The sequence below is a fragment of the Myotis lucifugus genome, unplaced genomic scaffold (assembly GCF_000147115.1).
Source record: "Myotis lucifugus unplaced genomic scaffold, Myoluc2.0 scaffold_192, whole genome shotgun sequence".
Lineage (NCBI taxonomy): Eukaryota > Metazoa > Chordata > Mammalia > Chiroptera > Vespertilionidae > Myotis > Myotis lucifugus.
The window spans coordinates 1,868,908-1,882,243 of record NW_005871240.1 but is presented as its reverse complement, the minus strand read 5'-3'; positions in this window follow the sequence as shown (position 1 = coordinate 1,882,243).

Here is a 13,336-nt window from a genome sequence, read left to right as displayed (position 1 = left end):
AATTATTCCTAGCCAATACACATATGTTCAAACCACTCAAGTCAACAATTAAAATCATTCTTTATATTATACTAATTAACAAACCACCTAGTGTTGATCAGAGATAAAGAGAGTGGAAGGGCACCAGCAGAGCCTACATTTCTGAATACAGACTCTGAAATACTAAATAAACTAGGACAAGCATAATATACTGGGGCGTAGATTGAAAACCAACACACATACCCAGCCAGTGTTTCTCAGTGGTTGAGCATTGACCTATGAACCAAGAGGTCACAGTTTGATTCCTTGTCAGGACACATGCCTGGGTTGCTGGTTTGATCCCCAGTAGAAGCCATGCAGAAGGCAGCCAATCAATGATTCTCTATTATTATTGATGTTTCTATCTCTTTATCCCTCTCCCTTCCTCTCTGAAATCAATAAAAACATATTTTTAAAAAATAAAATGCACATGCTTATACGTACAAACACATTACACAAACCACATTTAAATTGCAGACAATATTATACATTTTTTATAAACATCCAAGTATAACTTGCTAATACAGAACTAATCTCTACATTCAGGAATTAGCCCAGGGAAGCTTCTCTTCTTGACAGATTGACACATGGAGGAGGAGTGCCTATAGTTGTTCATTTGGCTGACTACTGGTATGTCCTAGCTTCTGAGCCCTGGGCCATCTCTGAAGTTTACTTGTATCTAAAGAATCAAAAGGTGAGAGACAGAGTAATTATTATATTAGGATGGCATATTGCTGGTCTAGAGCCCCTTTCATTTAACTCTAAAAGCAATGGAAATATCTCCTGTATTCATTAAGTATTGCCACACATTCATTGGCTTTGACAGAAATTTTTCGTTCACTGTATCTGCAATTGGATCCTAAGGGTCACACAACTGGGAGTTGGGAAAGTAGAGTGGGCTTGGCTGACCCAACTCAACTTCACATGTCTCACTTGGGTTCCAGGCTGGCCAAAGCTCTCCTCATGCTAATGCTTGAGGTGCAAGAGGAAAGAAGAAATGTGTGAGGCCTTGAAAGGTCTAGATTTGAAACTGATTCTCAGTCACTTCCACCCACATGCCATAGGACAGAGCAAATCAGCAGGTCAAGCTGAAAGTCAAGGGGCAGGGAATTGCCTCTGCCCATGATGAGGTCACTGTAAGGCCACGGAGGTAGGGAGGGCTATAGCACTTGAGCCTGTCACTCAGCTGTCACATTCTCCCCACAAACCAAACATACTGTTACTTCTCCCTGAATTAAATATTTCTCTTTTCATTGTACATATTAAAATATTATTGACCAAGAACAAAACAGACTTTTATTTATTTATTTATTTATTTTTAAATATATTTTTATTGATTTCAGAGAGGAAGGGAGAAGGAGAAAAAGAGAAAGAAACATCAATGATGAGAGAATCATTGATCAGCTGCCTCCTGCACATCCCCTACTGGGGATTGAGCCCACAACCCAGGCATGTGCCCTTGACCAGAATTGAACTCAGGACCCTTCAGTTTGCAGGCCGACACTCTATCCACTGAGCTACACTGGTTAGGGCAGATAACTTTTATTTTTAATACATTTTTTTTTCATTTTGTGTACAAGCCTCTGCAAATATCAGGACCTAATGCAGACCTGTTTTGTAAAATTATATTCATTCATTTTACAATCAAATATTGATCACCTACTATATACACATCAAGTGAAGCAATGCGAGAAACACAAAGATGGATCAGATGTAGATTATTCCTCAATTATCTTGAGGATTTGGGAGCTGAGGAGGGAAGTGGGGCAGGAGTAGCAGAAATTGAGCAGGGTGGTTAAAACCATCAGTTTGGGGCTTAAGCATTTCTACATTGGAGTTTCAACCCCACCATTTCAGGCAAGCTATTTACTCTCTCTGCCACAGTTTTAACCATTGACACATAGACAAAACAAGACCTCATACCTTGTAGGCAGAGAATTAAAAATATGTAAGTATGCCCTACACTTATAAGTATTCAATTAGTAGCTAGCATAAAACTTCGGGTTACTTGGACCAGATTGGACACAACCTTCCACCTTCATTTCCTCCTCCATTCTGTTGTCTCACTAGTACTGTACTAATTGCTGTCCAGCAGCTGGCTTCGGGGACAACCTTCACAATAACAGGCTGTAAAAACCAACTACAGGGAGTTAAATCATTTTCAGGGATCTGTTCTGTCACGAAACCCATGTAAACAACTCTCAATCACTTTCCCTACAGAAAAAAATGAGCTGGAACAGAATCAGAAAACCTGGATAGAACACATGTCACAAACCTGATCCTGTGCCATGTGAGACAGCACGGTCCAGCTGGTTGTAGGACCACGGAACAAGGTGGCCCACTGGTGAGTACCAGGGTTGATTTTCAGACATGCAGTTGATTTTCTAGAATCTCATTGACTGAGGAAACACATCCTCAATATCAATCAATCAGGGGCCATGACAGCTCCAAGATGATAAAGACAAATAAGCAAACACCTCATGTAATTTTAGGCTGCATTTACATAAGCATCCCTCCCGCTCTACACTGGAGTTTGGCTTCTAATGACCCCTGGGAGTATCTGTCTCAGACTGCCCACCTAGTAAAGGCAATAGAAGACTGGAGCAAGGGAGGCTGGATGTTTGCACCATCAAGAATTATGAAGGAGTTAGTATAGAAAACAGAGGAATCAGGTGGAAAAGTCTCAGTGATTGGAAAGGATGAGGAGAGTGGATGATGGGATTCCTAGATAATGTCATAGATGACTGGTATGAGGTTCAAAGGAGCAGAGGTTTTATTGTTGTTGCTCAGTTAAACCTAAGATTTTTTTCCTCCAAGATTCTATATCCAAATAATTTTTAAAATATAAGATTGAGTAATAGTTTGATAACTTCTCTTGTTCTAGAGATCTAATGTACAGCAATGGCAGTGTCCGTTAACAATACTGTTTTGAGCAAATCCAGTCGCTGCAAATGTGCACCAACAGCCAAGCCTTACCCAGGAACTCCGGGAGCCAAGCCTTAAGCAGCAATCCCGGGAGCCCCTTCCGTGCATGAACAGCCAAGCCTTATGCTTCAACCGTGCGCACCATGTCCACGCATGAACAGCCAGCCTTATGCAGCAACCCTGGATGCCACAACCACACTAGCTGCCTCCAAGCTTGAGGCAGCAACTCTGGGAGCTGCAACCGAGCGTGAGCAGCCAAGCCCTACACAGCAACACAGGGTGCCTCAAGCAGCAACCCTGGCACCACAAACGCATGAATCACCACCAAGCCCAACACATTGATCCTGGGACTGGTGACCGTGCAACCCACTACCAAGCCCACCGTTGCAGCCACACGCCCCATTTGACTTGATTCACAGATACTTTGGTGAGAGCAAAAATTGTGAGAAAAGAAACAACCCCCAAAGGAAAGAAAAGGAGGAATCGCCAGAAAAGGAACTAAATGAAACAGAGGCATGCAATTGGTCACAAAAAAATGCAGAATAAAGGTCATACATTTCATAAAACTGGATGGATGAGAAAATCAACAACTTATGTAAGAATCAAGAGGAAATAAAGAGTGATATAGCTACAATAAAAAAAAACATTATGGAATGTTTCAACAGTAGACTACAAGAAGCGGAGGACCGAATTAGTGAATTAGAAGACAGGGCAGCAAAACACACCCAATCTGTACTGCAATTGGAGAAAAAAATTAAAAGGCAGGAGGAAAGCCTAAGTGAGCTTTGGGACCACATGAAACAAAGCCACATACGTATAATAGGGGAGCCAGAATGACAAGAAGAAGAGCAAGGGTTATAAAACCTACTTGAAGAAATAATATCAGAAAACTTCCCTGAGTTGGGGAAGAAGAAAGTCATACAAGCACAGAGAGTCCCAAACAAGATGAACCCAAAACAACCCACACCAAGATGCATCATGATAATGATGGCAAATGTTAATTAAAAAGAGAGAGTCTTAGCCCTAACTGGTTTGGTTCAGTGGATAGAGCATTGACCTGTGGACTGAAGGGTCCCAGGTTCAATTCCGGTCAAGGGCATGTACCTTGGTTGCAGGTCAAGGGCATGTACCCATTAGGAGTTGTGCAGGATGCAGCTGAATGATATTTCTCTCTCATTGATGTTTCTCTCTATCTCTCTCCCTTCCTCTCTGTAAAAAAAATCAATAAAATATATTTAAAAAGAGAGAGAATCTTAAAGGCTGCAAGAGAGAGACAGAGAGTTACCTACAAGGGATCTCCCATTAGATTATCAAATGATTTCTCAAAAGAAACACATCAGGAAAGAAAGGAATGGAAGGAAGTATACAAAGTGATGTAGGGAAAGGGACTGAGTCCAAGAATACTCTATCCAGCAAGGCAATCATTCAAAATTAAATGGGAAATCAGAAGCTTCACAGAAAAAAAAAAAAGCCCAAGGTAGTTTATCACTACCAAGCCAGCAATGCAAGAAATGCTGAAGGGACTGGTGCAAAAAGAAGAAATATAAAGGAAAGAAGGAACACTGGCACAAAAAATAAAAATGGCTACAAACAAGTACCTATCAATAATAACCATGAACATAAATGGACTGAATGCTCCAATCAAAAGACATCAAGTGACTGAATGGATAAGAAAATATGAACCATATATATGCAGAAGACCCACCTCAGACCAAGGGATGCACACAGACTGAGAGTGAAGGGATAAAAAAATAACTTTCAGACAAAAAGAAATGAAAAAAAAAGCTGGGGTAGCAATACTTAAATCAGACAAAATAGACCTTAAAGTGAAGGCCATAACAAGAGATAAGGAGGGCCACTTCATAATACTAAAGGGTGGAATACAACAAGAATATATAACTCTGGTAAACATATATGCACCCAATACAGGGGCACCTAAGTACATAAAAAAAATCTTCTGGAAGATATCAAGGGAGAGAGCGATAACTATATAATCATAGTAGGGGACTTTGATACCCCACTAACATCACTGGATAAATCCTTTGGACAAAAAAATCAGCAAAGAAACAGCAATCCTAAATGACTCAATAGATCAGATAGACTTAATTGACATCTTCAGAACATTTCACCACAAAGCTATGGAATATACATTCTTCTCAAGTGCATATGGGAGATTTGTAAAGATAGACCACATGTTGGATCACAAGCAAAGTCTCTCCAAATTCAAGAAGATTGAAATCATATCAAGCATCTTCTCAGAACACAATGGCATAATATTAGAAATCAATTACAATAAAATAATCAAAAAAATTCACAAACACTTAGAAGCTGAATAGCATGCTAATAAATAATTATTGGATTACCAAAGAGATCAAAGAATAAATTAAAAAATACTGAAAATGAATGACAATGAAAATACAAAAATCCAAAATCTATGGGACACAGTGAAAGTAGTCCTTAGAGCAGGGGTGGGCAAACTTTTTGACTCAAGGGCCACAATGGGTTCTTAAACTGGACCGGAGGGCCAGAACAAAAGCATGGATGGAGTGTTTGTGTGAACTAATATAAATTCAAAGTAAACATCATTGGAGAATCGAAGATGGCAGCATAGGTAAACACCGGAGTTTGCTGCCTCGAACAACCACTTCAAAAATACAACTAAAAGTCGGCCCACGGCTGCCTTAGAGGGAAGTTCATAGCTCTACAGGCCTACCTTAAAACACAAGAAAAATGGTAATAAATTATCTAACCCTGCAACTTAAAGAATTAGAAAAAGAGCAACAAGAAAAGTGATCATAAGCAGAAGGAAGGAAATAATAAAGATTAGAGTGGAAATAAACAACATAGAGACCAAAAAAACAAAAACTAAACAAAAGATCAATGAAACCAGAACCTGGTTATTTGAAAGCATAAACAACATTGATGAACCTCTAGCAAGGCTGACCAAGAAACAAAGAGAGAGGATCCAAATAAACAAAATCAGAAATGAAAGAGGTAAAGCAACAACTAACTCCACAGACATAAAAAGGATTGGAAAAAAAATACTACGAACAACTCTACTCCAACAAACTGGACTACCTTGATGAAATGGATATATTCCTAGAAAAATACAACCTTCCAAAACTCAATCAGGAAGAATAAAAATACCTGAATAGGCAATAACTACTGATGAAATTGAAACAGTAATGAAAAACTTCCAGCAAACAAAATCCTGGACCAGATGACTTCACAGGGGACTTTTACCAAACATTAAAAGAAAAATTAAAACCTATCCTTCTCAGACTATTCTATAAAATTCAAGAGGAAGGCACACTTCCAAGCTCTTTCTATAAAGCCAGCATTACCTTAATCCCAAAACCAGATAAAGACACTACAAAGAAAGAGAATTACAGGCCAATATCCCTGATGAATATAGATGCTAAAATCCTCAACAAAATTCTAGCAAATCGGATCCAGCATCACATTAGAAAGATCACACACCATGGCTAAGTGGGGTATATTCTAGGGATGCAAGGCTGGTACAGTATCTGAAAATCAATAAATTGAGAGACAAAAATCACATAATCATATCAATTGATGCAGAACAGGCATATGACAAAATCCAACAGCCTTTCCTGATAAAAACTCTCAGGAAAGTGGAAATAGAGGGATCATACCTCAACATAAGAAAAGCCTTATATGACAGATCTACAGCCAACATCATACTCAATGGGTAAAAACTAAAATCATTTCACCAAAGAACAGGAACAAGACAGGGATGCCTATTTTTACCAATCCTGTTAGACATAGTACTGAAAGTGCTAGCCATAGCGATCAGACAAGAAGAAATAAAAGGCATCCAAATTGGAAAAGAAGAAGTAAAATTGTCATTATTTGCAGATGACATGATATTGTACTTAGAAAACCCTAAAGACTCCATCAAAAAACTACTAGACTTAAAAAAAAAAAAGAAACAAACTACTAGACTTAGTAAATGAACTCAGCAATGTAGCAGGATACAAAATTAACACCTAGAAATCTATGACTTTTTCATACACCAATAATAAACTCACAGAAAAAGAAACTAAAAAAAAAAGAATCCTTTTTACCATTGCAACAAAAAAAATTAAGATCCCTAGGAATAACTTTAATCAAGGAGGTAAAGGACCTGTACTCAGAAAATTACAGGACGCTGAAAAAAGAGATAGAGGAAGACATAAACAAATGGAGGAATATACCGTGTTCATGGATTGGTAGAATCAATATCATTATAATGTTCATACTACCCAAAGCAATCTATAGATTCAATGCAATCCCCATTAAAATACCAACGGCATATTTCAAAGACCTAGAACAAACTCTCCAAAAATTCATCTAGAATAATAAAAGACCCGAATAGCTGCAGCAATCTTGAGAAGGAAAAAGTTGGAGGGATCACAATACCAGATAACAAGCTATACTACAAAGCCACTGTTCTCAAAATTATCTGGTACTGGCACAGGAACAGATATAAAGACCAATGGAACAGAACAGAGAACCCAGAGATCAACCCAAGCTGTTATGCTCAACTAATATTTGACAAAGGAGGCAAGAGCACACAATGGAGACAAGACAGTCTCTTCAATAAATGGTGTTGGGAAAATTGAACAGATACCTGCAAAAAAATGAAACTAGACCACCAACTTACACCATACACAAAAATAAACTCAAAATGGATAAAGAACTTAAACTTAAGATGGGAAACCATAAAAATCTTAGAAGAAGCCATAGGCAGCAAAATAGCAGACATTTGTGGTAGCAATATCTTTAGTGATACAGATTCTGGGGCAATGGAAACTAAGGAGAAAATCAACAAATGGGACTACATCAAAATAAAAAGCTCTGCACAGCGAAAGAAACCATCCACAACACAACAAGAAAGCCCACTGCATGGGAGAACATATTTGCCAATGTTATCTCCGATAAGGGTTTAATCTCCAACATTTATAGGGAACTCATACAACTTAACAAAAGAAAGACAAATAATCCAATCAAAAATGGGCAAAGAAACTAAATAGACACTTTTCAAAAGTGGACATACCGAAGGCCAAGAAACATATGAAAACATGCTCAAAGTCACTAATCATCTGAGAGGTGCAAATCAAAACGACAATGCAGTACCATTTCACACCTGTCAGAATGGCCAGCATCAACAAATCAACAAATGACAAGTGCTGGAGAGGATGCAGAGAAAAAGGAACAGTCGTGCACTGCTGGTGGGAATGCTGCCTGGTGCAGCCACTGTGGAGAACAGTATGATGTTTCCTCAAAAAATTAAAAATGGAACTTCCATTTGACCCAGTAATCCCACTTATAGGAATATATCCCAGGAAAATAGAAACACCAATCAGAAAGTATATATGCAACCCTATGTTCATAGCAGCACAGTTTACAATAGCTAAGATTTGGAAACAGCCTAAGTGCCTCATCAGCAGATGAGTGGATTAGAAAACTGTGGTACATCTATACTATGGAATGCTATGCTGCTGTAAAAAAGAAGGAATTCTTACCATTTGCAACAGCATGGATGGAACTGGAGAGCTTTATGCTAAATGAAATAAGCTAGTCAGAGAGAGATAAATATCACATGATCTCACTCATTTATGGAATATAATGAACAACATAAACTGATGAACAAAAGTAGAACCAGAATCACAGAAGCATTGAACAGACTGCCCAACCTATTAGGGAAGGCTGAGGGTGAGGGTGTAAGAATAAGTGATCAACTAAAGGACTTGTATGCATGTATATGAGTATACCCAATGGACACAGACAGTAAGGGGATGAGGGTATGTGCTGGGGGGTGGTGGCAGTTGTGGAGAGGTCAATGGTGAAAAAAGGAGACTTACGTAATACTTTAAACAATTAAGATTCAAAGCTCTTCCTAAAAAAATACTATTTTGCATACTTGTAATCTGCTAATATGATAGCTCTTAAATCTTCTTAACACACACACAAATCTTAATTGTAGAGGTAATGAATATGTTAACTAGCTTGATTGTGGTTATCATTTTATAATGTATATGTATATCAAAACATCAGGGGTACACTCATATATGCACAATTTTTATGTCAAGAATATCTCAATAAAACTGTTAAAAATAAGTCTGGCCTATAGGAAAATGACTTTCAGAGAAACATCAAACAATGAATCTGAAAAGATGGGCTGGACACTGGAGGGCTTTCTGTGAAGTGCATGGTCACAAATACATACCGGTGGCCAAGATTAAAAGGGGGGAAGTCGGAAATGACAACAGCATCAGTTAGGCTCTGCTGCTCTAAAGAGGAGTGGAGCCTGCTCCTGAAACTAAGGGCATTTGACTTGAGGGAAATTACTCTCCAAATGTTTGTGCACGTATCTGTAAGAAATGAATAACATTTCTATAGCAAGGGCTTCACATTCTATACTATCAGGTAAAATGTACTTTTCTAAGTGCATCCATTTAGCATTAGAGAGTCAAAGGGTCCAGCAAGGGACACACCAATTCTTCTTCCTAAAGCTCAAGAATGGGGCTACTGCCTGTCATTATGACAAGTTCCATGGAAGTTACTATCCTACCCTGGCCCAAATGTGGACAAAAGTAAACAACAGGAAAGAGACTTTCATTACTATGTAAGAGCACGGCATCTCTCTTTTGACTTTTTTAAATGAACAAGAAAGCATCCTTGTGATTTCTACCTGGTGAACCTGGTGGTTGTAACTATTAGCTTGTGCAGCAAAGACTCATGAAACAAACTAAGTTGGGCTTTGTGAGGAGCAATAAACGCTTGCCATTACTTTGTACTCTGTTATTAGTTCCTCCAAACCCATGGAGTTCCCCTGAGGGCTACATTTGTAGGTGTCTTAGGAGCTGGTCCAGGCACATTCCATCGGACAAATACATATTACTTCTGCATTACCCACATCCTTTCCAGACATGAAGAAGGGATGCCCCGTTCCTTGATTTCTACTGAGAGTTACCTACCATGTTTGCTTTTATTTTTAAACTTGGTAGATGGTATCAATTGTTTAGTTGAACCAATGGGCTGGAATTATCCATTTTAAATGACAATTGCATTTCAGGAAAAGTAACTGATTGTGCTAGAACTAGTCTTGCACGTAATTGGAAAGTGTACATTTAGAGAGTGTAAATTCAGCCTTTTCTTCATTTTCTTTCTTGTTTTCTCTTCTCAACTCTGAAGTTCCAAGTCCTGAGACTCCTAACAGCCTTCCAGAATAACGCTATGCTCTCAACTAGCAACGTTTTCCTTCACCTCCTCTCTCTTCCAAACTCTCACAGCATTTGTGCCTGTTTTTCACTCACTGGTATAGAGAAAACCTTCCTGATGCGGGAGATGCTTATTTTGCAACAGAAAAGGTTTTCCAACTAAAGGTTGGATTGTGGCATAAGGGGATGGGAGGGGAGGGGACATTTGTGAGATTGTACCTTTAAATCCGTGTTTCTCAAACAGCAGCAGACATCAGGATCACCTGCAGGACTGGTTCACAACACAGATTTCTGGGCTCCTCCCCAGAGTTGCTGATCCAGTAGGTCTGAGTTGGGGCCTGAGAGTCTGTTACAAGCTCCCAGGTGATGCTGATGGGACTGCGGGCCCAGGGCGCACACCTGAGAACCAATACTTTACCAAGGGTCCTCAAACTTTTTAAACAGGGGGCCAGTTCACTGTCCCTCAGACTGTTGGAGGGACGGACTATAGTTTAAAAAAAACTAGTCGGCTGCCAAGCAATAGGCAGCGGCGGCAAAAACACCCGGCGGGCCGGATAAATGTTTTCAGTGGGCCGCATGTGGCCCGCGGGCCGTAGTTTGAGGACCCCTGCTTTAAGCCAAACAACGAAAGTGATTGCCTGGTTTGTCTTGGCATCCAAATGCCAGCGTGAGCAACACAGGCACATTCTACCCAAACCTCTTGCTCCAAATTTGGGGTTTTATTCTGCATTCACTGTGAGAATCACAAGCTTCTATTGGGAGAAAAGTATGTGATTTAGAAGAAGATTTGTATTTGTACTTGTTTTCTGTTTTGCCACTCTCTGGAAATGTCTTTAAAGTCTATGGGCCTCACTTTTGTATTATAAAAAGTAGAATAATAAATCCTTGCTGGGGCTGAAAACACATGTGAAGATGCCTGGTAAACGATCAAGTGCTCTATAAACGGTATAATTGTTCTACAGTAAGTGGTTTCTCCACGGTAGCTATTAAAAAGGAAATTATGGAAGACCAAATTCTTTTTTCAGAAAATTGAGCTACCTGTGTTCCCTGGGCCACCGACAAAACTAGTTTCCTAAAACTCTTCTGTCTCAGGTAAAAAAAAAAAAGAAATACTGTATTAAGCTTTGACATAAGGCTTTTTTATGCCCTGGAGAGCCACACACAGTGCAGATCTACGGCATCCTACATATTCCAAGAGCAATCCTAGTCCCTGTTGCAGAAAACCCGTAAGAATAAAAACGTCTGGGGGTTTTCTTAGCACCAGTACATTCCGAAAGCATCAGAATAGAGCTGCGTGGACATGATTCATTGACTATATCCCATTCCATTGTTTACCCTTCACCTTTCACATGACAGCTCATAATGAGAGAAAAACCTATCTCCTGTGATTACAACACACAGCGCAATGCATCCATTTGTTAGACCCAAATCTCATTGTTAAAACCTCAATACCTGCAGCCCCAGGGAATGTGCCACTCCCAAAGGACATCACCCCAGATCCAGAAACAGCTGGGAGGAGCCAGTGTAGTGTCCCCCTAACATTCTCACATCCTGAGCTAAGGCAGGGACAGGTGTGTCTGCAGGGGACCATTCTAACCCCTTGGAGGCATCCCTTGCTGGCGGCAGCCCTTGCAGAAGGCACACGAGCTGCACACCACAGGCTGGCCTTTTCTCAGCTCCTGGGTCCCTAACACTCAGGGCTTCCCTCTCCCTCCAGCAGAGCGAGTGAACACGCAGGCGCTGAATAAAGGGACGCAATTCCATAGGGGCCGTCAACAATGGAGGTGAAGTCATGGTCCCACCACATTCCTGTTGACACCAATGAGGTTATACAATTCAGCTTGCATAGGGGAAGCTCGGAAACTAAGGAAGGAAGGAGGGAGAGCTGCGTGTATAGTCCCTACAGGTCACTGCATGTGCGCTTCCCACAGCGCCGCAGCCCGCCCCCTGGGTTCCCACGCGGCAGCTCTCTCAGGCTCGTGTCTCATCAGGTGGGCAGCCCAACGCGTCTGGGGCCAGGAGCGGGTGTCCAAGACAGCGGTCCCCCGAGACAGCTCCATGGGGCCAGCAGAATTGCAGGGGCGTCTGGCTTTTAGAAGAACCAGCAGCATCTGTTTATTGGACAGTTGCATGTCCTCTCCTACTAGATGCAGCCCCGCTGCATCGTTCGGTATTCCCACACTCCAGCCAGGAAGGGGCGGGGAGAGCAGCTGGGGAAGGCAGGCCCTGGCTGGCAGCCGGAAGGCCCTGATCGGCCCTAATGGCCGGCCAGGCCTAGGGACCCTACCGTGCACGAATTTCATGCACCAGGCCTCTAGTTTAAAAATAAATGTTGGGGGAGAATCGAAGATGGCGGCATAGGTAAACACCGGAGACTGCTGCCGCAAACAACCACTTCAAAAATACAACTAAAAGACGGAACGGACATCAACCAGAACCACAGGAAGGCTGGCTGAGGAGAGACTCTTCAACTAGAAGGAAAAACAACAGCATTACGAGGCTCAGAGGAGGCGCAGTGTGGAAAATTTAAAGGTACGGTGGTGCGCACGCAAAGCGGGCTGGTGGCTGAGGGCGCGGTTGTCGTTTTCAATCAGGAGGGAGTCTCAGACTCTGGGCTACAGATCCGGGCGAGTCTCTAGGGACCCAGACTCAAACGGGAGAAGCGGGACTGTCTGGCTACGGTCCCTCCAAGGTTTGCAGCGGTTGCTGGGACAGAGAGGCGGAGCCCCTGGGGACGGACTGAGAGCAGCCATAGCTGCTCCCTCCACCCGCCCTGTTGAGCCCGCCCCGCCCAAGCCCTGCGCAGAGCCATTTGCCGGATCGCCTCAGGCAAAGGCTAGATTAGCACCTCCCCAGAGGACTGAAGTTTTCCCACAGCTGATTCTCACAGCCAGTCGGCCTGGTGGTCAAATCCCTCTAGTAGTAGAATAAAGTGGGAAGAATCACTGTACCCTCTATAAGTCTTATTATATAGCAAATGCACTCAAAACATTATAGTATAAGCAGATGGACAGACATATAGATCAATGGAATAGGATAAAAAACCTGGCCTGGGGGAGGGGCTGGAAATAGACCTACACAGATATTTCCTACTGATCTTTGATAAAGGCGCAGAAGAAATTTAATTATTCTAAATTAATAAAAATTTGTCTTTAACAAATAGTGCT